The 24,918-nt window shown below is 46.8% G+C and overlaps 9 non-coding genes across 9 annotated transcripts; all 9 read right to left on the bottom strand.

The window, feature by feature from the left end:
- Positions 1–4,687: 4,687 nt before the first annotated feature.
- LOC141224453 (U2 spliceosomal RNA) lies at positions 4,688–4,875 on the bottom strand. Its single transcript, XR_012291869.1, has one exon. It is a non-coding gene; the product is annotated as a U2 spliceosomal RNA (small nuclear RNA).
- A 2,853-nt stretch (positions 4,876–7,728) lies between these two features.
- Positions 7,729–7,919, bottom strand: LOC141224831 (U2 spliceosomal RNA). Its single transcript, XR_012292162.1, has one exon. It is a non-coding gene; the product is annotated as a U2 spliceosomal RNA (small nuclear RNA).
- An 8,959-nt stretch (positions 7,920–16,878) lies between these two features.
- Positions 16,879–17,069, bottom strand: LOC141224832 (U2 spliceosomal RNA). The gene has a single exon (XR_012292163.1). It is a non-coding gene; the product is annotated as a U2 spliceosomal RNA (small nuclear RNA).
- Positions 17,070–18,184: 1,115 nt separating this feature from the next.
- On the bottom strand, positions 18,185–18,375 carry LOC141224834 (U2 spliceosomal RNA). Its single transcript, XR_012292165.1, has one exon. It is a non-coding gene; the product is annotated as a U2 spliceosomal RNA (small nuclear RNA).
- Positions 18,376–19,490: 1,115 nt separating this feature from the next.
- LOC141224363 (U2 spliceosomal RNA) lies at positions 19,491–19,681 on the bottom strand. The gene has a single exon (XR_012291791.1). It is a non-coding gene; the product is annotated as a U2 spliceosomal RNA (small nuclear RNA).
- A 1,115-nt stretch (positions 19,682–20,796) lies between these two features.
- LOC141224836 (U2 spliceosomal RNA) lies at positions 20,797–20,987 on the bottom strand. Its single transcript, XR_012292166.1, has one exon. It is a non-coding gene; the product is annotated as a U2 spliceosomal RNA (small nuclear RNA).
- Positions 20,988–22,102: 1,115 nt separating this feature from the next.
- Positions 22,103–22,293, bottom strand: LOC141224837 (U2 spliceosomal RNA). The gene has a single exon (XR_012292167.1). It is a non-coding gene; the product is annotated as a U2 spliceosomal RNA (small nuclear RNA).
- A 1,115-nt stretch (positions 22,294–23,408) lies between these two features.
- LOC141225080 (U2 spliceosomal RNA) lies at positions 23,409–23,599 on the bottom strand. Its single transcript, XR_012292404.1, has one exon. It is a non-coding gene; the product is annotated as a U2 spliceosomal RNA (small nuclear RNA).
- A 1,115-nt stretch (positions 23,600–24,714) lies between these two features.
- LOC141224838 (U2 spliceosomal RNA) lies at positions 24,715–24,905 on the bottom strand. Its single transcript, XR_012292168.1, has one exon. It is a non-coding gene; the product is annotated as a U2 spliceosomal RNA (small nuclear RNA).
- Between the last annotated feature and the right edge of the window lie 13 nt (positions 24,906–24,918).

Consider the following 24,918-nt stretch of genomic DNA (forward strand, 5'->3'; position numbering starts at 1 on the left):
CCATTTACAGATACTTTACTAAAACATGCTTGATACAAGGATTTAATACGTTTACTAAAATCATCCGGGCAACCCATTCTCCTTAAAACATCGAATAAAAAATCATGGGCGACTCTATCATAAGCCTTTTCAAAATCCAGAGTAATTAACGCCATCTTCTGTCTTCTATCGGAAACATCCCATATTATGTCTCTAATTAAAATCAACGAGTCACTGATCTTCCGCGTTGGAACTGCACACGTTTGGTCTATATCTATCACCGAACTCACCACTTTCTTTAATCTATTTGCCAACAGCTTCGCATAAACTTTATAATCTGTATTTAAAAGAGTAATCGGTCTCCAGTTTTTTAGCAATTCTCTATCACCTCTTTTGTATAATAAAACAATTACCCCCTCCAACCATGACTCCGGGACACGACATAAAGACTCAACTTTTAAAAACATTTCATAAAATTCATTCCCCACAATATCCCATAATATTTTATAAAACTCAATGGGTAACCCATCCGACCCTGGTGTCTTACCGTTTTGCAATGTATTAACTGTATTAAAAACTTCTTCTTTTGAAATACCCTCTGATAATAATAATTTATTTTCCTTAGTAAAACACTTATCCAACCCTCCTAAAAAATGCTCCTTCAAAGACCTATCTGTATTTTTTGCTGAAAACAGGTTATCATAAAATTCTTTCACTTTCATCTTTTTCCCCTCCAAACTCCTTTCCCCCTCTAAAACCCCCATAAAGGCCTTTTTCTCACAGATTTTTTTAAAAAAGAATTTAGTACATTTCTCGTCTTCCTCCAACACCTTCACACGAGAATTAAAGATAATTTCTTTTCCTTTTTCTCTCAGACATTTTTGAATTTTTTCCTTCGTCACCATAATTTCCTCCTCCACATTAACTCCATTATTCCTAAACTGATACAGACACTGTAGATTTGCATTAAGGTTATTGTATGACTGTCGCTTATCCGCAGCTTTCCTCTTGCCTACTTCCATAAAGAATAATTTAACTTCCTTTTTCATGTAGTCCCACCATTTAAAAGTAGAGTCAAAACATTTCTTTTCTAATTTCAGTTTCTCAAAGAAAAATTTAAAATCCTCCCTTACCTCCTTATGCTGTAACAATGATACATTCAGTTTCCAATGAGACGGCCTTTTTCCCTCATCCGCCTCTACCATCAGTGTACATTCAATTATTCTATGATCAGAAAAAGGTGCTTTATGCGTTTTAAAATTAGAACAAGTAAAATCCTTGGATATAAACAAATAATCTATTCTCGAGGAACAACCTCTTCCTTCCCAAGTAATTTCATACTCCTTCTTCTGCCCGTCCAACCACCAAGCATCTTTTAGGTTAAAAGAAGATAAAATACCCTTGAGACAAGAAACCGAACCATCTTTTACATTATTTAGTTGACAATTAAAATCTCCCCCTAAAATTACTGGAACTACACCTGGGATAAAAAGCTGCAAAATTTCAAACAAATGTAACCTTAAAACTTTTTCTGTATTGGCATAAATATTAAAACATCTATATTTCTTCCCATTCCTTTCTACATCCACTCTTAGAATCCTACCAGGGTATATTTCTTCGTAGTTGGTAATCTCCCATTCCCTGGAACATATAAAACCAACCCCATCACTTCTGAATTCATTCCCGCCTGAAAAACATAAATTACCCTTCCATATACCCCGTAAAAAATCATAATTTAACTTCTTTGACAAATTACATTCTTGAAGAAATACAAAATCAAAATTTTCATTATTAAAATAGTCATAAATCACAGTTCTTTTATATAAGTCATTGAAACCCTGAACATTCAGGGAAGCCGCCCTGATCATCTTTTAGTGACTGGCACCGGGCTATCTCCCCCGCCCTCATCGGATTGCAAAGCACTTTCATCGATACTCAGCCCTTCCGACTCTGATGTACTGGAAATGTCAAAATCCTTTTCACAAGCAAATACTTTTACTACACATGGCCCTACACCACGCTCTTTATCATCTACACTTCTTTTCAAAATTTTTGATGAATCCATCCTTTCCTGACCACAGGGTATACTCTGAGATAAAAACTCCCTAGGGGAAGGCCCTATTACAGGCAGGCTTTGACTTTTCACTACCACCACCTTTCCCCCTGCGCCTCCCTTTTTTACTTCACCCCCTTGTTCTTTTATATTACTCTCTTTGCTTGGTGGAGGGACTTTCTGCATTAATTGTCCCACACCCACCAGCACAGACTTCAATTCTTCAATCCTCCGTTCTTCATTCTTCTTTTCTTTTTTCTTCTTTTCTTCTTTCTTCTGCTCTTCCTTCTCCCGACCTTCTTTCTTCTGCTCTTCTCTGTTCTTATCTTCTTCTAACTCCTTCTCCTTCTTCCTTTCTTCCATCTTTCTTTTCTCATCCTCCTCCGACCTCCTCCCTCTCTCTTCTTTCTTTCTCTTCTCTTCTTCCGGTGTTTTCTTCTTCTTTACTTTTCTCACCTCCTCCATTTCCTGCTCATCAGTTCTCTTTTCACTTGCTTCCTCACCATCCTCGGCTTCATTCTGCCGATGTTCTGATGAAGTATCCATCTCCTCCTCGCCTCCTTTCTTCTTATTTGGACATGCATCCTCCTGATGAGCTGAACCGGGACAACTACAACACTTTTTGCACACAATATCCAAATGTCCATATTTACGGCACCCATAACAGTAATTAGGCATACCCGAAAAAAACAGATATCCACGGCTACGATTAACATAGACATTTGGTGGTGGTCTAAGTACCCCACCTTCTTCTTCTGGGTCCTTCTTGAAGGCTACCAGAAAAACCCTTTTTCCGTTCCACACTCCGAACCTAGTTTCCCCACGTTTTCTTGGGATAACTTTCTCACAATATGCACTTAGATAGTTTATTACTTCACTATCAGTAACAAATGGACTGAACAAATGTATTGTTAGCAGTTTCATGGAGAACTGAAAGGAGGGAATCACTCTCACTCCAACAAAAAGCTCGTTCTCCCTATTAACTTCATAGAGAGTATAGGCTCTTTCACACTGAGAGTTCCCCATTAAAGTTAAATCATATATCCCTCTCGAAAAAAAGGATTGAAAACAAAAAAGTTCCTCCTTTTCAATCTTCAGAAATTTACAAATCTCTCTGAAGATAAACTCGGAATCCTTTTCCTGCCGATAACCAGGAGCCACCAACAAACGGAGTGTATCCTTCAAAGGATAATCCTCTGAAAAATAGTCATTGGAATTGTTCTCCCGATTTTCCCTCCTACCTCCAAATGGCCTCTTCGATTCCATATTCTTTTCCTCCTTCTTTTTCCACAGATGATCAGGAAAAAAAACGACACAGCAGATCGCAGCTCCACCCGGATTTCAATCCTCTTCGTCCTACCGACCTCCACACCACGAAAAAGAACCGTCCTCCAGGAAGAAAAGGCAAATCTAGACTTTGCTCCACACCCAATAGCAGCAGCTGGACCAAGATCCAGAAGGCCGAGTGCAAAGATCCACCTAGATCACCTTGGCCAAATGACGCAACCCACTACAGATCGCAGCCAAAAGGCCGAGAAGCGATAACCAGAATTGGTTTCAAACTACGGAGCCACCCAAGGATCCTGAAAAGTCCATTTGTGGAGATGAGCTCCTGGACTCCCGTTAAGAAGACATGTTGTCAACCTCTAGATCCCTTACATGCCTGCACTTTTCGGCTTGCTGCTGCTGCAATCCACGCGTTTTAGATCTGCATAACTCCACCTCTTTAAACACAGCACCTTCACCCCCTGCTGTTCCCACCCGCCTCAACACCGTTGGAAGGGAGGAGAACCAATTAAGGCGGGGGGTGGGGTGGAACGAGCAGCTGTCTACCCTTAGCAGGAGGGCTCCTGATTACATACCTCTCCTGCTGCTGCTGCTGGCTGTCCAGCAGCAGACTGAAGGTGGCTGCTGCTGTGCACAGGTATATAAAGGCTCAGAGCCTATTATGACACGCGCAGCCAGCGTTCCATTGCCACATTCCATCTACTGCAGGCAGGATACCTGGCTGGCTGAATGTCGCTGAGAAGCTCACAGAGACCGCCATAAGCAACAGTTTAACAGAATGCCACAGACTAATCAACCAAACTTTTTGGGTTGGGTTCTCTTTTATAGTCTGCAGGCATTAAATGAAAGAAGTCAGTGTTCCAGCAGAAGGAGACAACGTTTCAGAAAAGGCATTGTAGCAAACCAAAAAAGAAATTTTAAGCGCAGCAGAGTAACCAGCGCACATACCTGTTAGCTCAGGTGAGTTTAAAAGGCTGCTGTTGATAACAAGGGCATTTGCTAAATAGATGGTGTGTGTGCAACAATATACTGAAAGGTCAATTATATTGTGCAGCTTATCTCACCACCTGTAGTTATTTAGGTGAAAGCTCCAAAATGCTTGCCTAATATGTCTGTTTATCCAAAAGGAAGTAAAAAGGGAGAGCTAGAAAGATAGCATTGCATCACATTACATGGCAATGCAATGCACAGTTGCTGAAGTTGAACCAAAATGAGCTTGTAATCTGGCTTCTGCAACTTTGAACATGAAAAATCCAATGAGGAGAAGAAAAGCAAAGCCAAAGAGTCCATCCCAAAATCCGACAAACAAGCAAAATGAACAAAAAACATTGAATTCAATTCTTTCTGATTTTAGAAACTGCATTAAAGAAGGGGTGCACCGGTCCTGGAGATACTGCAATACCAGGTCAATGCGTGGAGTGGACAGAGCAAGCTCTTTTTCCATCTCCCTGTTCTAAAAATCCATTTAATATATGGTCCCCAGATAGGGGACGTATCAGATATTAAACTGATAAGAACAGATTTTTTTTTTTTTTTTTTTTTTTTTTAGAACCTATTCAGGTTAAAATTAAAGTCCACTCCACAGTCCTCTTCTCCCCAAAGGGAGACAAGACGTGGACTCCAACTTAAATCATCATCAGGTTTTGGTACTTTTAATGTCAGAAAAAAAAATTACAAAAATACAACAATACTTACAAAGAAAGAAATGTTTCAGAACCTGAATGGATACCAAAAAAATAAAAATTAAATTATAACTGTATTAACAACAGTAATAACATCAAGTAAAATACTTGTAACCATTATCAAAAGCATGAACCCCAACCCAACTCAGAACCTTAAGGGACAAATCTTCAAACCTTGATGCTGAAAAAACTTGTTTCGATACACCATCTGGTATTCTATATTTCACACAAAAAACATTTTTATCTCTTATTAGTTCTTTCCTAACATTCTCTATAAGATAGTCCAAACGTTTCTCATCATACAACTTACGGTACAACCGGTTAAAATATTCTGCATTCTTTATAAACATAGGTTGTTGAAAAACAACTATATTTTCTTCCATTGCCACCTCCACTTCCTGTTCCTTTCTCTTTTCTTGCTTTTTAACCTTACCACGGCCAGTTCCCTGACTTACACCTCCCATTTCACTCTCTACCCTATCCCCCCAATCTACTCTTGTTTTCTCCATCTCCCTCTGCACTCCTACAGGTTTGCTTTCTTTTCCCTTTACCACCAACACCTTTTCTACACTTTCCTCCTTTCTCTCTACCAAAACCTTTTTAACCACTACCTCCTTCTCTTTATTTCTTTTCCTCTTTGGGCAATTCTTAAAAACATGCGTATCTTCCTGACACAAGTTGCACTTCCTCCGATCTTTACAATCCTTTGACTCATGATCACCTTTTTTGCAAAAACCACATACACCACCCGAACAATTTTCCTTTCCATGCCCGTATTGACGACAAACTCGACAAAAAGTGGGTATACCTCTGAAAAAAATATCACCATTTATATTACCCAACTTAAACCTAGCTGGGGGAAGCAACACAGTCCCCTGCTCATCTTCTTTGAAACGGACCAAAAATTTCCACTTCGAAGTCCAAAAACCAAATTCATTATAAATCTTCCCTTTTGGTGTTACTGACAAACAAAAAAACTCCAAAAATGTAAGAACATCCTCTTCGTCCACCAATGGAGAGTACATTTTAACAATGATCCATTTATCTCTAACGGGGAAGTGTGGCATTACACTTATCCCCTCCATTCTTTTATCCTGGCTTGCAGTCATTTTCCTTAGATATCCTTCAAAAAAAACTTTGTCAACAAAAACTATATCATAAACATCCCTCCTGGGGTAGTCCATTATCGCCAACACTTCTTCTGTCTTCAAACCAAAAAGATCCACAAGAACTTGACTCATCACATACCTAAAATCCTTTTGATCTCGAAAGTTCTCCTGAACAACCAAACGAATAGAATTCTGCACCTTAGCGAATTCAGGCACATGATCTTCCTCTCCTTCATGTGATGCTGCAGACATCTTCTTCACAAACAGGTTCTCCTCTTCTCAATAGAAACCTTCAACACCGAAGTGCCAGGTAGATGATCGCCTCCCGTTGCCCGGGGACTAATCCGACTCCCTAATAGCAGCAGGGAGGTGAAGCCCTGCTGAAAAACAGAGCGATCCCCCCAGGCCAAGGAGCCGGGTACCCCGAGCACCTCTCAGCCAAGACCAAGGCAGCAGCCGCTAGATCACTGCACTTGATCTTAGCCAAAAGGCCGAGAAGCGATAACCAGAATTGGTTTCAAACTACGGAGCCACCCAAGGATCCTGAAAAGTCCATTTGTGGAGATGAGCTCCTGGACTCCCGTTAAGAAGACATGTTGTCAACCTCTAGATCCCTTACATGCCTGCACTTTTCGGCTTGCTGCTGCTGCAATCCACGCGTTTTAGATCTGCATAACTCCACCTCTTTAAACACAGCACCTTCACCCCCTGCTGTTCCCACCCGCCTCAACACCGTTGGAAGGGAGGAGAACCAATTAAGGCGGGGGGTGGGGTGGAACGAGCAGCTGTCTACCCTTAGCAGGAGGGCTCCTGATTACATACCTCTCCTGCTGCTGCTGCTGCTGGCTGTCCAGCAGCAGACTGAAGGTGGCTGCTGCTGTGCACAGGTATATAAAGGCTCAGAGCCTATTATGACACGCGCAGCCAGCGTTCCATTGCCACATTCCATCTACTGCAGGCAGGATACCTGGCTGGCTGAATGTCGCTGAGAAGCTCACAGAGACCGCCATAAGCAACAGTTTAACAGAATGCCACAGACTAATCAACCAAACTTTTTGGGTTGGGTTCTCTTTTATAGTCTGCAGGCATTAAATGAAAGAAGTCAGTGTTCCAGCAGAAGGAGACAACGTTTCAGAAAAGGCATTGTAGCAAACCAAAAAAGAAATTTTAAGCGCAGCAGAGTAACCAGCGCACATACCTGTTAGCTCAGGTGAGTTTAAAAGGCTGCTGTTGATAACAAGGGCATTTGCTAAATAGATGGTGTGTGTGCAACAATATACTGAAAGGTCAATTATATTGTGCAGCTTATCTCACCACCTGTAGTTATTTAGGTGAAAGCTCCAAAATGCTTGCCTAATATGTCTGTTTATCCAAAAGGAAGTAAAAAGGGAGAGCTAGAAAGATAGCATTGCATCACATTACATGGCAATGCAATGCACAGTTGCTGAAGTTGAACCAAAATGAGCTTGTAATCTGGCTTCTGCAACTTTGAACATGAAAAATCCAATGAGGAGAAGAAAAGCAAAGCCAAAGAGTCCATCCCAAAATCCGACAAACAAGCAAAATGAACAAAAAACATTGAATTCAATTCTTTCTGATTTTAGAAACTGCATTAAAGAAGGGGTGCACCGGTCCTGGAGATACTGCAATACCAGGTCAATGCGTGGAGTGGACAGAGCAAGCTCTTTTTCCATCTCCCTGTTCTAAAAATCCATTTAATATATGGTCCCCAGATAGGGGACGTATCAGATATTAAACTGATAAGAACAGATACTACACTTGATCTTAGCCAAAAGGCCGAGAAGCGATAACCAGAATTGGTTTCAAACTACGGAGCCACCCAAGGATCCTGAAAAGTCCATTTGTGGAGATGAGCTCCTGGACTCCCGTTAAGAAGACATGTTGTCAACCTCTAGATCCCTTACATGCCTGCACTTTTCGGCTTGCTGCTGCTGCAATCCACGCGTTTTAGATCTGCATAACTCCACCTCTTTAAACACAGCACCTTCACCCCCTGCTGTTCCCACCCGCCTCAACACCGTTGGAAGGGAGGAGAACCAATTAAGGCGGGGGGTGGGGTGGAACGAGCAGCTGTCTACCCTTAGCAGGAGGGCTCCTGATTACATACCTCTCCTGCTGCTGCTGCTGCTGGCTGTCCAGCAGCAGACTGAAGGTGGCTGCTGCTGTGCACAGGTATATAAAGGCTCAGAGCCTATTATGACACGCGCAGCCAGCGTTCCATTGCCACATTCCATCTACTGCAGGCAGGATACCTGGCTGGCTGAATGTCGCTGAGAAGCTCACAGAGACCGCCATAAGCAACAGTTTAACAGAATGCCACAGACTAATCAACCAAACTTTTTGGGTTGGGTTCTCTTTTATAGTCTGCAGGCATTAAATGAAAGAAGTCAGTGTTCCAGCAGAAGGAGACAACGTTTCAGAAAAGGCATTGTAGCAAACCAAAAAAGAAATTTTAAGCGCAGCAGAGTAACCAGCGCACATACCTGTTAGCTCAGGTGAGTTTAAAAGGCTGCTGTTGATAACAAGGGCATTTGCTAAATAGATGGTGTGTGTGCAACAATATACTGAAAGGTCAATTATATTGTGCAGCTTATCTCACCACCTGTAGTTATTTAGGTGAAAGCTCCAAAATGCTTGCCTAATATGTCTGTTTATCCAAAAGGAAGTGACGCGCCCCTGGGCCTGTGTCGCGCTGCGGTGCGCACGCGGGAGCTTACCCGGAGCCGGATCCGTGGAGGGTTGTAATCTCGTGGCGGTGACCCGGTCCGTGCCCAGGGAGTCAAACTAGACGGCAGTCTATTAGTAGTAAATAGTTGATGACTACGCCACCCGTTGAGTGCAGCCAGGAAGCTGCTGCTGCAGGGCAGACCGCTGAGGCCGGTGGTAGGATTGTGCAGCGTGATAGTATAACCCCCAACGGGAGGGGTATGGCCTCAGGGCAGCCGACGTGGATGATGGGGGTAGCAGGAACCACTCAGAGACGGTACGGTGTAGTTCAGGGTCTTTACTGGTAACAACGACAGACCCTCCCGGAGTACTTGCTAGCAAACGGGGCCTGGTCAGTCTTTGAGCAGATGGGATCTCCCCTGGCCAGGCGTAGTTGTAGGCCTCCCAAACTGACTGTACTCTTCTGGCTACCTTGCTAGAAGCTGATGTAAGTAGCCCACGTCCCTGAGTGTACCGTGTGGTGCTCACCCGTATGGCCGGTGACTCGGGGCCTTCTAATGACTTCCGCTCCACGATGGCGGTGCTGGTCCCACGCGTGTGACCGTGCCTTCAGGCTTCTGGGCCAGAGGACCTGAAATCCCCTGCCCGACGGATTCTGCTGCTGGGTAGGAGTTAGTCCCCACAGCCTCGGACTCCGGGTCCGGTAAAGAATCTTCTTAGTCAGGGCGAGCTCTGTAGCTGCCAGCCCCTGACTCCTTGTAACTCTGCTGTTTCCTATGCTGCTTCTCTTCTCCACTCTCCTTGTCTGACTCACCCTGCCTCAGCCCCGGGTTTATACAGGGGAAGTTCTTCCCCTCCCAAGACTGGGCAGGAGGTGTGGCATGCACAGGATCCCTGACCAAAGGACCTCCCACCTGCTCTCAGACATAATATCTCTATCACTGTGGCAACCAGACCCCTGGGGTGTCACATTCCCCCCTAGTGAAATTTAGTACTCCGGGACTAAACACATTTAGAAAAACATAACAAAGTATAACAATAACAATACTATAAGAAAAACACATAAGATGGTTACGGCGTGTCCGCAACCGGATGCAGTCTTTGAAGAAAAGCAAAGGTGTCCATTTCACCAACACAGGGAGACGTAACCAGGTAGGGGTCTGTCCTACCCCGAGTCCTTAACAGTCTCTAGTCCATCCTGGGTTACGCTCCAACTATATACAAGGATTCCCGGTAAATCCACCAAGGTTTCCTAAAAATAACTAGAAACACAAAATTATACACAAGCAACAAGACACAGAAAAACATAGATAAAACAATTTATACACTTTAAATTCTCCAGCGTGCGGGTAACTGGCCTCTAGTGGCCCGAGTGGACCTACGGAGCTGACTGTCTGGCCCTGAACTACAGGGTGTAGGAGCTGTCAAGGGTAAACTGGGCAGCTGTCTACCGGCTCTTTGTCTCACTAGGGGTACGGCAGGCTCACTATAAGCAGAGGGTTGATTCTCCTGTTCTGCTTGTGTGGAGTCTTCTGCCTCCTGGACCGGCTGTTCTTCCAGCTCTACCCGTTGCTCCGTAGGTTCTTGGGATGATGGTTGGAGGAAGGTGAGTACGGGTACCACAACTGCACCATTGACTTGAGTCCAAGACTGAGGAAAGTCCCCGAGCACGGTACTAACCATATCTTCCCTTTCTTCCACGGGTCGATGGTCTTCTTGTTCCTCTTCAGGGTTCCTCAGTTGTTCGGGACACTTCTTCAGGTGGTCCCGGGATACAATGGCTGTGGTTTCCCCTCCGTCTTTACTGATGGTACAGACCTTCGGGTTCTCGTGGCTTGAGGGCAGTACGGTGTACGGGTCCTTCTCCCACTGGTCGTCCAACTTGTGGAGCCGTCTCTTCCTCTTCAAGACCTGCTCTCCGGGTACCAGGGGAACAGCGGGAGCATACTGGTTGTAAGTTTTCTCTTGTCTTTCCCTAGCCTGACAGAGACTTCGCTCCACGCTCTCCTGTACTCTCCGGTACTGCTGCTGCCTCTCTGTGTCCCAGTCTGTTTCTGGTGAAGTGTCCTCGGGGGTCAGGACTCCCATTTCCAGGTCAACAGGTAACTTACCAGGTCTTGCCCTCATTAGGTAAGCCGGGGTACAGTTGGTGGAACCTACCGGGATGTGGTTGTATAGGTCCACCAGATCGGGCAACTTTTCAGGCCACAGACTGCGTTCTTCCAGGGGCAACGTTTTTAGAAGATCCATTACCACCTGGTTCATTTTTTCACAAAGTCCATTAGTCTGCGGATGGTAGGGTGTCGTCCTTATCTTCCGGCAGCCATACAGATTGCAGAATTCCTGAAAGACCTCCGCTTCAAAGGCAGGTCCCTGGTCCGTCAGCACTTGGTCCGGGTACCCGTGTGGACGGCAGAAGTGCTGCTGGAAGGCTCTAGCTGCTGTTTGAGCCGTTAAGTCCTTGACGGGGACGACAACCAAGAACCGGGAGTAATGATCCACGATGGTTAACGCGTAGACGTAGCCACTTCTGCTTGATGTCAGTTTTACATGATCCAAGGCTACCAGTTCCAACGGTTGCCGGGTGACGATGGACTGCAGGGGAGTCTTCTGGCTGGCTCGGTCCTTCCTTCTCAGGTTGCACGGGCCACAATCTCTGCACCACTTCTCGATGGTTCCCCTCATGCCTACCCAGTGGAACCGCTCGCGCAGCAGGAACTCCAGCTTTTTCCACCCAAAGTGTCCAGCTCCGTCGTGGTATGCCTCCATCACCATGGCTGCGTCTCTTCGTGGCACCACTACTTGCCAGAGTAATTCATGCGTCCGGGAGTTAACCATTCTGCGGCACAACTTCCCTTTGTAAAGGAACAGTCGACTCTTCTCTGCCCATAGTTGTTTGGCTTCCTCCGGAGCGTCTGGTTCAAGGCGAGCCTCCGGCCGAGTCAGCATCTCCTTCACCAGTCGGACGGCAGGGTCGCTGTCTTGCGTTTCCGCCCAGTTGTAGTGGGGTAAGGGGTTCAACGTAGCAGCCTGCTTACTCCTTACCCGGTGGGAATACTGAATAGTCCCATGACGGTGGAACGCAGGGAGTTCAACTTCTTCCAGTCCCTCCGGATCTTCTCCTCCGTCCGGCAGGTTGGGCATCCTGGACAGGGCGTCCGCGTTGGTATTGGAGCGTCCTGCCCGGTATTTAATTGTGAACTCGTAGTTGGACAGACGGGCCATCCACCTCTGCTCCAGGGCACCGAGTCTTGCCGTGTCCAGGTGTGTCAGCGGGTTGTTATCCGTGTACACGGTGAACCGGGAAGAAGCGAGGTAATGCTTAAAGCGCTCAGTGATTGCCCATACTACGGCCAGGATCTCTAACTTAAATGAGCTGTAATTCTCGGGGTTCCTTTCGGTGGGTCGCAGTTTTCGGCTGGCGTAGGCGATTACTCGTTCCTTCCCCTGCTGGATCTGGGACAGTACGGCTCCTAGCCCGATGTTACTGGCGTCGGTGTAGAGGATAAAGGGCTGGCTATAATCCGGGTACGCCAGGATTTCGTCCCCCGTGAGGGCCATCTTCAGCTGGCGGAAGGACTCTTCTTCCAGTTCTTCCCATTTGAAGGGCGGCTTCTGGTTCTTGGCCTTCCGGGACTGGCCTATCAGGAGGTCCTGCATAGGTGCTGCCTTTTTGGTGAAACCGGGAATAAACCTTCGGTAGTAGCCTACCAACCCGAGGAACTGCCGCACTTCTTTTACGCTGGAGGGGCTTGGCCATCCCTTAATTGCGGTGATCTTATCGGGGTCGGGAGCCACTCCGTCAGCGCTCACCACGTGTCCCAGGTACTGCACCTTTGGTTTCAGGAGGTGACACTTGGAGGGTTTCACCTTTAGGCCGTAACTCGCCAGAGCCTCGAACACTTCCGCCAGGTGTTTCAGGTGGTCCTCATACGTCTTGGAATATACGATGACATCGTCCAGGTACAACAGGACCGTCTCGAAGTTTCTGTGGCCCAGACAACACTCCATTAGGCGTTGGAAGGTTCCTGGTGCGTTGCAGAGTCCGAACGGCATGCAGGTGAACTCGCTAAGTCCCATCGGGGTGGTGAATGCGGTCTTCTCCCGGTCCGCCTCTGCTACAGGAACCTGCCAGTACCCGCTAGTGAGATCCAAGGTAGAGAAGAAGTTAGCAGATCTTAAAGCAGCCAATGACTCCTCTATCCTTGGTAAGGGGTACGCATCCTTGTGTGTGATACGGTTGATTTTCCGGTAATCTACACACATCCTCATGGTGTTGTCTTTCTTTTTGACTAAAACTAATGGGGCTGCCCAGGGGCTACAACTATCCCGGATTACCCCAGCCTCCTTCATATCTCTAAGCATCCCCTTGGCGTGTTGGTAATGTGCAGGGGGTACGGGTCGATACCTCTCTTTTATGGGAGGATGATCTCCCGTGGGGATGCGATGTTCTACCCCCTTGACTCGCCCGAAGTCTAACGGGTGTTTACTAAACACTCTCTCATACTCTTGAACCACCCGATAGACTCCTTGTTTCTGATGTGAGGGAGTGGAGTCAGTACCCAAATGTAGTTGCTGACACCAGTCCTCCATGTCTTTCTTAGAGCCGTTACCTTCCTCCGGGTGAGATGGAGGCAAGGGTTCCACAGATTGTATAGAACTTTGATTAGTGGTATATAATTTGGCTAGCGTGGCATACCGGGGCAGGTACACTTCCCTCTCCCCGATATTTATTATGCGAATGGGCACCCTCCCATGGCGTACATTGACCACCCCCCGTGCTGTCAAAATGGTGGGCCTACTGTCTGAGTAAACTGGTTCTACCATTGCCTGGTAATCTCTACCTCTCAGACCAATAGCTGCCCGGCACCAAATCATCATTTCACTTTTTGGGGGCATGGCAATAGGAAAAGGGTCACACATTCTTACGCTACCAATCTCACCGCCGGAGAGTTCCACTTGTTGCCGTTGCATCAGTGCCCGGATCTCTTTCTGGAGCACCCGCTGCTCGCCGGAGCTGGCATTCTTGGCAACCTGCTGTAAAAGGAAAATCACCTCTGCAAGACAATTTTCAATTACATTAGTTCCTAGAGTTATTTTTGGGTGACTCTCATGTTTATCGATATCTACAATGATCAGTCCCTGTGCGGCCAGTTCGACTCAACCAAATTTGATGGTCACCTCTTTAAATCCGATCTGTGGCACGGGCGGACCATTGCTGGCGATGATACTCAAGTCGTCGTCGGGGTAGCGGGTAATATCCAAGTCATTCCAGTACTGCTTGAAGAGCACGTACGGGATGGTGGTGACCTGTGACCCGGTGTCCAGTAGGGCACTCATGGGAATGCCATCCAGTACCACAGGCAAGACTGGACGTCCTCCCACATATCTGTCGCGCCAGTTCGATGGGCCTGGTGATCTTTTTCCTGGGGGTTGGCCCTCTACCCCAGGTTGTGCCCGTTTAAAGAACAGTACCTTGCCATATGTCCGGGTTGATTGCAGCGGCGGCAGATGGGTCGTCCGTCCTCACTGTATCGGTCACTGGGTCTTCCTCTGGCCGGTGGGGTCCTCCTTGGTCGACGCCACGGGATGTCCTCCGGTCCGGATGCCAGCTGGATCTTCCCTGGGGTGGAAACCTGTAAAGACTGCACAGTTTGGGTTAGCGCAGCAACGCTCTTAGCTAGCTCTTGGACCTGATGGTGTAGGTCTGGAGCCGGGTCATTGTCCAAAGCCTGCGCATCAGCTCCCACAGGCCCTGCTGACAAGGGCGCCGCCTCCTGGTAGTAAGTGGTAGTGGGGCGTCTGTGGGTCACAACGCCACCTGGTGCCGGTTCTCGGAGCACCCGGATGGCTCTGTCCTTGAACTGTGCAAAGTCCAGATGGGGATCCTGTAAGGCCATTGCCCGCAACTGGGTTCGGTGGGCATTGCAATATAAACCCTCTATAAATTGTTCAGTCAACAGCCTGTCCTCGTTTCCCACCCCATCAGGGTCGGTCTGCTTTATGGCCCTCAGGGCCTCTTGTAGGTTTAGTGCATAGTCCCTTATACTCTCATGCGCTCGCTGCTTGCACCCGTAGAATCTAAGCTTAATCTCGGCTGAGGTGCGGGTATCAAAGGTGTCCTTCAGCCGGGTTAGTATCCCTGCGACAGTCTTCCTCCCAGGTGGCCAGGATTTTACTTCCCTTTTGGCTGCCCCGGTTAGTTGGGCCACCAGGATGCTCACTTTTTGCTCTTCTGTGAGGGGGTACACCTGGAAGAGGCTATCCAGCTTTTCTCTAAAGTCATGCAGGGTATGTGACTCCCCTGAGTACTGGGGTAGCCAAGCTGCTCCCGGGATATAGGGCATGGTGAAGGGCATAACTGCAGCAGCGGTAGCGCTGGCGGGGGTTGAGGCAGTGAAGCTCTCCTCCGTATCCGACATCTTCCTCCCCCCTAGTGGACCGTGGCCTACCTTGCGATGATCCTCTTCCGTAGGCCGCGGCTCCGCAGTGGATCGTCAGGGTTGAGGACCTTCCGTCGCGCTCCTGTGACGTCGGCGTCTGCTGGGCTCCTTCCAGGACCTTACGCAACGTCCGGACGTGAGGCGGGGCTTCAGTTCTCGCACGCTTTCGGAGTCCACGCCCCTCTTCTTCCCGCGCGGCGTCCTCAAGATGGCGTCCAATGGCGGGAAAACTCCACGGATGGCGGGAAGAAGGTCGAAGATGGCGCCGGATGGCGGGAAAACTTCGCGGATGGCGGGAAGAAGGTAGAAGATGGCGCCGGATGGCGGGAAACCTTCACCACTGGTAAGTTTGAACAGTCTTTGCTTTTCAGGCACGCAGTACCCGGTGGTTGCGGGCACGAAATCCTGCCGACTACGCCAAAGTTGACGCGCCCCTGGGCCTGTGTCGCGCTGCGGTGCGCACGCGGGAGCTTACCCGGAGCCGGATCCGTGGAGGGTTGTAATCTCGTGGCGGTGACCCGGTCCGTGCCCAGGGAGTCAAACTAGATGGCAGTCTATTAGTAGTAAATAGTTGATGACTACGCCACCCGTTGAGTGCAGCCAGGAAGCTGCTGCTGCAGGGCAGACCGCTGAGGCCGGTGGTAGGATTGTGCAGCGTGATAGTATAACCCCCAACGGGAGGGGTATGGCCTCAGGGCAGCCGACGTGGATGATGGGGGTAGCAGGAACCACTCAGAGACGGTACGGTGTAGTTCAGGGTCTTTACTGGTAACAACGACAGACCCTCCCGGAGTACTTGCTAGCAAACGGGGCCTGGTCAGTCTTTGAGCAGATGGGATCTCCCCTGGCCAGGCGTAGTTGTAGGCCTCCCAAACTGACTGTACTCTTCTGGCTACCTTGCTAGAAGCTGATGTAAGTAGCCCACGTCCCTGAGTGTACCGTGTGGTGCTCACCCGTATGGCCGGTGACTCGGGGCCTTCTAATGACTTCCGCTCCACGATGGCGGTGCTGGTCCCACGCGTGTAACCGTGCCTTCAGGCTTCTGGGCCAGAGGACCTGAAATCCCCTGCCCGACGGATTCTGCTGCTGGGTAGGAGTTAGTCCCCACAGCCTCGGACTCCGGGTCCGGTAAAGAATCTTCTTAGTCAGGGCGAGCTCTGTAGCTGCCAGCCCCTGACTCCTTGTAACTCTGCTGTTTCCTATGCTGCTTCTCTTCTCCACTCTCCTTGTCTGACTCACCCTGCCTCAGCCCCGGGTTTATACAGGGGAAGTTCTTCCCCTCCCAAGACTGGGCAGGAGGTGTGGCATGCACAGGATCCCTGACCAAAGGACCTCCCACCTGCTCTCAGACATAATATCTCTATCACTGTGGCAACCAGACCCCTGGGGTGTCACAGAAGTAAAAAGGGAGAGCTAGAAAGATAGCATTGCATCACATTACATGGCAATGCAATGCACAGTTGCTGAAGTTGAACCAAAATGAGCTTGTAATCTGGCTTCTGCAACTTTGAACATGAAAAATCCAATGAGGAGAAGAAAAGCAAAGCCAAAGAGTCCATCCCAAAATCCGACAAACAAGCAAAATGAACAAAAAACATTGAATTCAATTCTTTCTGATTTTAGAAACTGCATTAAAGAAGGGGTGCACCGGTCCTGGAGATACTGCAATACCAGGTCAATGCGTGGAGTGGACAGAGCAAGCTCTTTTTCCATCTCCCTGTTCTAAAAATCCATTTAATATATGGTCCCCAGATAGGGGACGTATCAGATATTAAACTGATAAGAACAGATACTACACTTGATCTTAGCCAAAAGGCCGAGAAGCGATAACCAGAATTGGTTTCAAACTACGGAGCCACCCAAGGATCCTGAAAAGTCCATTTGTGGAGATGAGCTCCTGGACTCCCGTTAAGAAGACATGTTGTCAACCTCTAGATCCCTTACATGCCTGCACTTTTCGGCTTGCTGCTGCTGCAATCCACGCGTTTTAGATCTGCATAACTCCACCTCTTTAAACACAGCACCTTCACCCCCTGCTGTTCCCACCCGCCTCAACGCCGTTGGAAGGGAGGAGAACCAATTAAGGCGGGGGGTGGGGTGGAACGAGCAGCTGTCTACCCTTAGCAGGAGGGCTCCTGATTACATACCTCTCCTGCTGCTGCTGCTGCTGGCTGTCCAGCAGCAGACTGAAGGTGGCTGCTGCTGTGCACAGGTATATAAAGGCTCAGAGCCTATTATGACACGCGCAGCCAGCGTTCCATTGCCACATTCCATCTACTGCAGGCAGGATACCTGGCTGGCTGAATGTCGCTGAGAAGCTCACAGAGACCGCCATAAGCAACAGTTTAACAGAATGCCACAGACTAATCAACCAAACTTTTTGGGTTGGGTTCTCTTTTATAGTCTGCAGGCATTAAATGAAAGAAGTCAGTGTTCCAGCAGAAGGAGACAACGTTTCAGAAAAGGCATTGTAGCAAACCAAAAAAGAAATTTTAAGCGCAGCAGAGTAACCAGCGCACATACCTGTTAGCTCAGGTGAGTTTAAAAGGCTGCTGTTGATAACAAGGGCATTTGCTAAATAGATGGTGTGTGTGCAACAATATACTGAAAGGTCAATTATATTGTGCAGCTTATCTCACCACCTGTAGTTATTTAGGTGAAAGCTCCAAAATGCTTGCCTAATATGTCTGTTTATCCAAAAGGAAGTAAAAAGGGAGAGCTAGAAAGATAGCATTGCATCACATTACATGGCAATGCAATGCACAGTTGCTGAAGTTGAACCAAAATGAGCTTGTAATCTGGCTTCTGCAACTTTGAACATGAAAAATCCAATGAGGAGAAGAAAAGCAAAGCCAAAGAGTCCATCCCAAAATCCGACAAACAAGCAAAATGAACAAAAAACATTGAATTCAATTCTTTCTGATTTTAGAAACTGCATTAAAGAAGGGGTGCACCGGTCCTGGAGATACTGCAATACCAGGTCAATGCGTGGAGTGGACAGAGCAAGCTCTTTTTCCATCTCCCTGTTCTAAAAATCCATTTAATATATGGTCCCCAGATAGGGGACGTATCAGATATTAAACTGATAAGAACAGATACTACACTTGATCTTAGCCAAAAGGCCGAGAAGCGATAACCAGAATTGGTTTCAAACTACGGAGCCACCCAAGGATCCTGAAAAGTCCATTTGCGGAGATGAGCTCCTGGACTCCCGTTAAGAAGACATGTTGTCAACCTCTAGATCCCTTACATGCCTGCACTTTTCGGCTTGCTGCTGCTGCAATCCACGCGTTTTAGATCTGCATAACTCCACCTCTTTAAACACAGCACCTTCACCCCCTGCTGTTCCCACCCGCCTCAACACCGTTGGAAGGGAGGAGAACCAATTATGGCGGGGGGTGGGGTGGAACGAGCAGCTGTCTACCCTTAGCAGGAGGGCTCCTGATTACATACCTCTCCTGCTGCTGCTGCTGCTGGCTGTCCAGCAGCAGACTGAAGGTGGCTGCTGCTGTGCACAGGTATATAAAGGCTCAGAGCCTATTATGACACGCGCAGCCAGCGTTCCATTACCACATTCCATCTACTGCAGGCAGGATACCTGGCTGGCTGAATGTCGCTGAGAAGCTCACAGAGACCGCCAAAAGCAACAGTTTAACAGAATGCCACAGACTAATCAACCAAACTTTTTGGGTTGGGTTCTCTTTTATAGTCTGCAGGCATTAAATGAAAGAAGTCAGTGTTCCAGCAGAAGGAGACAACGTTTCAGAAAAGGCATTGTAGCAAACCAAAAAAGAAATTTTAAGCGCAGCAGAGTAACCAGCGCACATACCTGTTAGCTCAGGTGAGTTTAAAAGGCTGCTGTTGATAACAAGGGCATTTGCTAAATAGATGGTGTGTGTGCAACAATATACTGAAAGGTCAATTATATTGTGCAGCTTATCTCACCACCTGTAGTTATTTAGGTGAAAGCTCCAAAATGCTTGCCTAATATGTCTGTTTATCCAAAAGGAAGTAAAAAGGGAGAGCTAGAAAGATAGCATTGCATCACATTACATGGCAATGCAATGCACAGTTGCTGAAGTTGAACCAAAATGAGCTTGTAATCTGGCTTCTGCAACTTTGAACATGAAAAATCCAATGAGGAGAAGAAAAGCAAAGCCAAAGAGTCCATCCCAAAATCCGACAAACAAGCAAAATGAACAAAAAACATTTAATTCAATTCTTTCTGATTTTAGAAACTGCATTAAAGAAGGGGTGCACCGGTCCTGGAGATACTGCAATACCAGGTCAATGCGTGGAGTGGACAGAGCAAGCTCTTTTTCCATCTCTCTGTTCTAAAAATCCATTTAATATATGGTCCCCAGATAGGGGACGTATCAGATATTAAACTGATAAGAACAGATACTACACTTGATCTTAGCCAAAAGGCCGAGAAGCGATAACCAGAATTGGTTTCAAACTACGGAGCCACCCAAGGATCCTGAAAAGTCCATTTGTGGAGATGAGCTCCTGGACTCCCGTTAAGAAGACATGTTGTCAACCTCTAGATCCCTTACATGCCTGCACTTTTCGGCTTGCTGCTGCTGCAATCCACGCGTTTTAGATCTGCATAACTCCACCTCTTTAAACACAGCACCTTCACCCCCTGCTGTTCCCACCCGCCTCAACACCGTTGGAAGGGAGGAGAACCAATTAAGGCGGGGGGTGGGGTGGAACGAGCAGCTGTCTACCCTTAGCAGGAGGGCTCCTGATTACATACCTCTCCTGCTGCTGCTGCTGCTGGCTGTCCAGCAGCAGACTGAAGGTGGCTGCTGCTGTGCACAGGTATATAAAGGCTCAGAGCCTATTATGACACGCGCAGCCAGCGTTCCATTGCCACATTCCATCTACTGCAGGCAGGATACCTGGCTGGCTGAATGTCGCTGAGAAGCTCACAGAGACCGCCATAAGCAACAGTTTAACAGAATGCCACAGACTAATCAACCAAACTTTTTGGGTTGGGTTCTCTTTTATAGTCTGCAGGCATTAAATGAAAGAAGTCAGTGTTCCAGCAGAAGGAGACAACGTTTCAGAAAAGGCATTGTAGCAAACCAAAAAAGAAATTTTAAGCGCAGCAGAGTAACCAGCGCACTTACCTGTTAGCTCAGGTGAGTTTAAAAGGCTGCTGTTGATAACAAGGGCATTTGCTAAATAGATGGTGTGTGTGCAACAATATACTGAAAGGTCAATTATATTGTGCAGCTTATCTCACCACCTGTAGTTATTTAGGTGAAAGCTCCAAAATGCTTGCCTAATATGTCTGTTTATCCAAAAGGAAGTAAAAAGGGAGAGCTAGAAAGATAGCATTGCATCACATTACATGGCAATGCAATGCACAGTTGCTGAAGTTGAACCAAAATGAGCTTGTAATCTGGCTTCTGCAACTTTGAACATGAAAAATCCAATGAGGAGAAGAAAAGCAAAGCCAAAGAGTCCATCCCAAAATCCGACAAACAAGCAAAATGAACAAAAAACATTGAATTCAATTCTTTCTGATTTTAGAAACTGCATTAAAGAAGGGGTGCACCGGTCCTGGAGATACTGCAATACCAGGTCAATGCGTGGAGTGGACAGAGCAAGCTCTTTTTCCATCTCCCTGTTCTAAAAATCCATTTAATATATGGTCCCCAGATAGGGGACGTATCAGATATTAAACTGATAAGAACAGATACTACACTTGATCTTAGCCAAAAGGCCGAGAAGCGATAACCAGAATTGGTTTCAAACTACGGAGCCACCCAAGGATCCTGAAAAGTCCATTTGTGGAGATGAGCTCCTGGACTCCCGTTAAGAAGACATGTTGTCAACCTCTAGATCCCTTACATGCCTGCACTTTTCGGCTTGCTGCTGCTGCAATCCACGCGTTTTAGATCTGCATAACTCCACCTCTTTAAACACAGCACCTTCACCCCCTGCTGTTCCCACCCGCCTCAACGCCGTTGGAAGGGAGGAGAACCAATTAAGGCGGGGGGTGGGGTGGAACGAGCAGCTGTCTACCCTTAGCAGGAGGGCTCCTGATTACATACCTCTCCTGCTGCTGCTGCTGCTGGCTGTCCAGCAGCAGACTGAAGGTGGCTGCTGCTGTGCACAGGTATATAAAGGCTCAGAGCCTATTATGACACGCGCAGCCAGCGTTCCATTGCCACATTCCATCTACTGCAGGCAGGATACCTGGCTGGCTGAATGTCGCTGAGAAGCTCACAGAGACCGCCAAAAGCAACAGTTTAACAGAATGCCACAGACTAATCAACCAAACTTTTTGGGTTGGGTTCTCTTTTATAGTCTGCAGGCATTAAATGAAAGAAGTCAGTGTTCCAGCAGAAGGAGACAACGTTTCAGAAAAGGCATTGTAGCAAACCAAAAAAGAAATTTTAAGCGCAGCAGAGTAACCAGCGCACATACCTGTTAGCTCAGGTGAGTTTAAAAGGCTGCTGTTGATAACAAGGGCATTTGCTAAATAGATGGTGTGTGTGCAACAATATACTGAAAGGTCAATTATATTGTGCAGCTTATCTCACCACCTGTAGTTATTTAGGTGAAAGCTCCAAAATGCTTGCCTAATATGTCTGTTTATCCAAAAGGAAGTAAAAAGGGAGAGCTAGAAAGATAGCATTGCATCACATTACATGGCAATGCAATGCACAGTTGCGGAAGTTGAACCAAAATGAGCTTGTAATCTGGCTTCTGCAACTTTGAACATGAAAAATCCAATGAGGAGAAGAAAAGCAAAGCCAAAGAGTCCATCCCAAAATCCGACAAACAAGCAAAATGAACAAAAAACATTGAATTCAATTCTTTCTGATTTTAGAAACTGCATTAAAGAAGGGGTGCACCGGTCCTGGAGATACTGCAATACCAGGTCAATGCGTGGAGTGGACAGAGCAAGCTCTTTTTCCATCTCCCTGTTCTAAAAATCCATTTAATATATGGTCCCCAGATAGGGGACGTATCAGATATTAAACTGATAAGAACAGATACTACACTTGATCTTAGCCAAAAGGCCGAGAAGCGATAACCAGAATTGGTTTCAAACTACGGAGCCACCCAAGGATCCTGAAAAGTCCATTTGTGGAGATGAGCTCCTGGACTCCCGTTAAGAAGACATGTTGTCAACCTCTAGATCCCTTACATGCCTGCACTTTTCGGCTTGCTGCTGCTGCAATCCACGCGTTTTAGATCTGCATAACTCCACCTCTTTAAACACAGCACCTTCACCCCCTGCTGTTCCCACCCGCCTCAACACCGTTGGAAGGGAGGAGAACCAATTAAGGCGGGGGGTGGGGTGGAACGAGCAGCTGTCTACCCTTAGCAGGAGGGCTCCTGATTACATACCTCTCCTGCTGCTGCTGCTGCTGGCTGTCCAGCAGCAGACTGAAGGTGGCTGCTGCTGTGCACAGGTATATAAAGGCTCAGAGCCTATTATGACACGCGCAGCCAGCGTTCCATTGCCACATTCCATCTACTGCAGGCAGGATACCTGGCTGGCTGAATGTCGCTGAGAAGCTCACAGAGACCGCCATAAGCAACAGTTTAACAGAATGCCACACACTAATCAACCAAACTTTTTGGGTTCGGTTCTCTTTTATAGTCTGCAGGCATTAAATGAAAGAAGTCAGTGTTCCAGCAGAAGGAGACAACGTTTCAGAAAAGGCATTGTAGCAAACCAAAAAAGAAATTTTAAGCGCAGCAGAGTAACCAGCGCACATACCTGTTAGCTCAGGTGAGTTTAAAAGGCTGCTGTTGATAACAAGGGCATTTGCTAAATAGATGGTGTGTGTGCAACAATATACTGAAAGGTCAATTATATTGTGCAGCTTATCTCACCACCTGTAGTTATTTAGGTGAAAGCTCCAAAATGCTTGCCTAATATGTCTGTTTATCCAAAAGGAAGTAAAAAGGGAGAGCTAGAAAGATAGCATTGCATCACATTACATGGCAATGCAATGCACAGTTGCTGAAGTTGAACCAAAATGAGCTTGTAATCTGGCTTCTGCAACTTTGAACATGAAAAATCCAATGAGGAGAAGAAAAGCAAAGCCAAAGAGTCCATCCCAAAATCCGACAAACAAGCAAAATGAACAAAAAACATTGAATTCAATTCTTTCTGATTTTAGAAACTGCATTAAAGAAGGGGTGCACCGGTCCTGGAGATACTGCAATACCAGGTCAATGGGTGGAGTGGACAGAGCAAGCTCTTTTTCCATCTCCCTTTTCTAAAAATCCATTTAATATATGGTCCCCAGATAGGGGACGTATCAGATATTAAACTGATAAGAACAGATACTACACTTGATCTTAGCCAAAAGGCCGAGAAGCGATAACCAGAATTGGTTTCAAACTACGGAGCCACCCAAGGATCCTGAAAAGTCCATTTGTGGAGATGAGCTCCTGGACTCCCGTTAAGAAGACATGTTGTCAACCTCTAGATCCCTTACATGCCTGCACTTTTCGGCTTGCTGCTGCTGCAATCCACGCGTTTTAGATCTGCATAACTCCACCTCTTTAAACACAGCACCTTCACCCCCTGCTGTTCCCACCCGCCTCAACACCGTTGGAAGGGAGGAGAACCAATTAAGGCGGGGGGTGGGGTGGAACGAGCAGCTGTCTACCCTTAGCAGGAGGGCTCCTGATTACATACCTCTCCTGCTGCTGCTGCTGCTGGCTGTCCAGCAGCAGACTGAAGGTGGCTGCTGCTGTGCACAGGTATATAAAGGCTCAGAGCCTATTATGACACGCGCAGCCAGCGTTCCATTGCCACATTCCATCTACTGCAGGCAGGATACCTGGCTGGCTGAATGTCGCTGAGAAGCTCACAGAGACCGCCATAAGCAACAGTTTAACAGAATGCCACAGACTAATCAACCAAACTTTTTGGGTTGGGTTCTCTTTTATAGTCTGCAGGCATTAAATGAAAGAAGTCAGTGTTCCAGCAGAAGGAGACAACGTTTCAGAAAAGGCATTGTAGCAAACCAAAAAAGAAATTTTAAGCGCAGCAGAGTAACCAGCGCACATACCTGTTAGCTCAGGTGAGTTTAAAAGGCTGCTGTTGATAACAAGGGCATTTGCTAAATAGATGGTGTGTGTGCAACAATATACTGAAAGGTCAATTATATTGTGCAGCTTATCTCACCACCTGTAGTTATTTAGGTGAAAGCTCCAAAATGCTTGCCTAATATGTCTGTTTATCCAAAAGGAAGTAAAAAGGGAGAGCTAGAAAGATAGCATTGCATCACATTACATGGCAATGCAATGCACAGTTGCTGAAGTTGAACCAAAATGAGCTTGTAATCTGGCTTCTGCAACTTTGAACATGAAAAATCCAATGAGGAGAAGAAAAGCAAAGCCAAAGAGTCCATCCCAAAATCCGACAAACAAGCAAAATGAACAAAAAACATTGAATTCAATTCTTTCTGATTTTAGAAACTGCATTAAAGAAGGGGTGCACCGGTCCTGGAGATACTGCAATACCAGGTCAATGCGTGGAGTGGACAGAGCAAGCTCTTTTTCCATCTCCCTGTTCTAAAAATCCATTTAATATATGGTCCCCAGATAGGGGACGTATCAGATATTAAACTGATAAGAACAGATACTACACTTGATCTTAGCCAAAAGGCCGAGAAGCGATAACCAGAATTGGT

The sequence above is a fragment of the Phyllobates terribilis genome, unplaced genomic scaffold, assembly GCF_046119375.1.
Source record: "Phyllobates terribilis strain yellow unplaced genomic scaffold, ASM4611937v1 Scaffold_393__1_contigs__length_1774422, whole genome shotgun sequence".
NCBI classification, from domain to species: Eukaryota; Metazoa; Chordata; class Amphibia; order Anura; family Dendrobatidae; genus Phyllobates; species Phyllobates terribilis.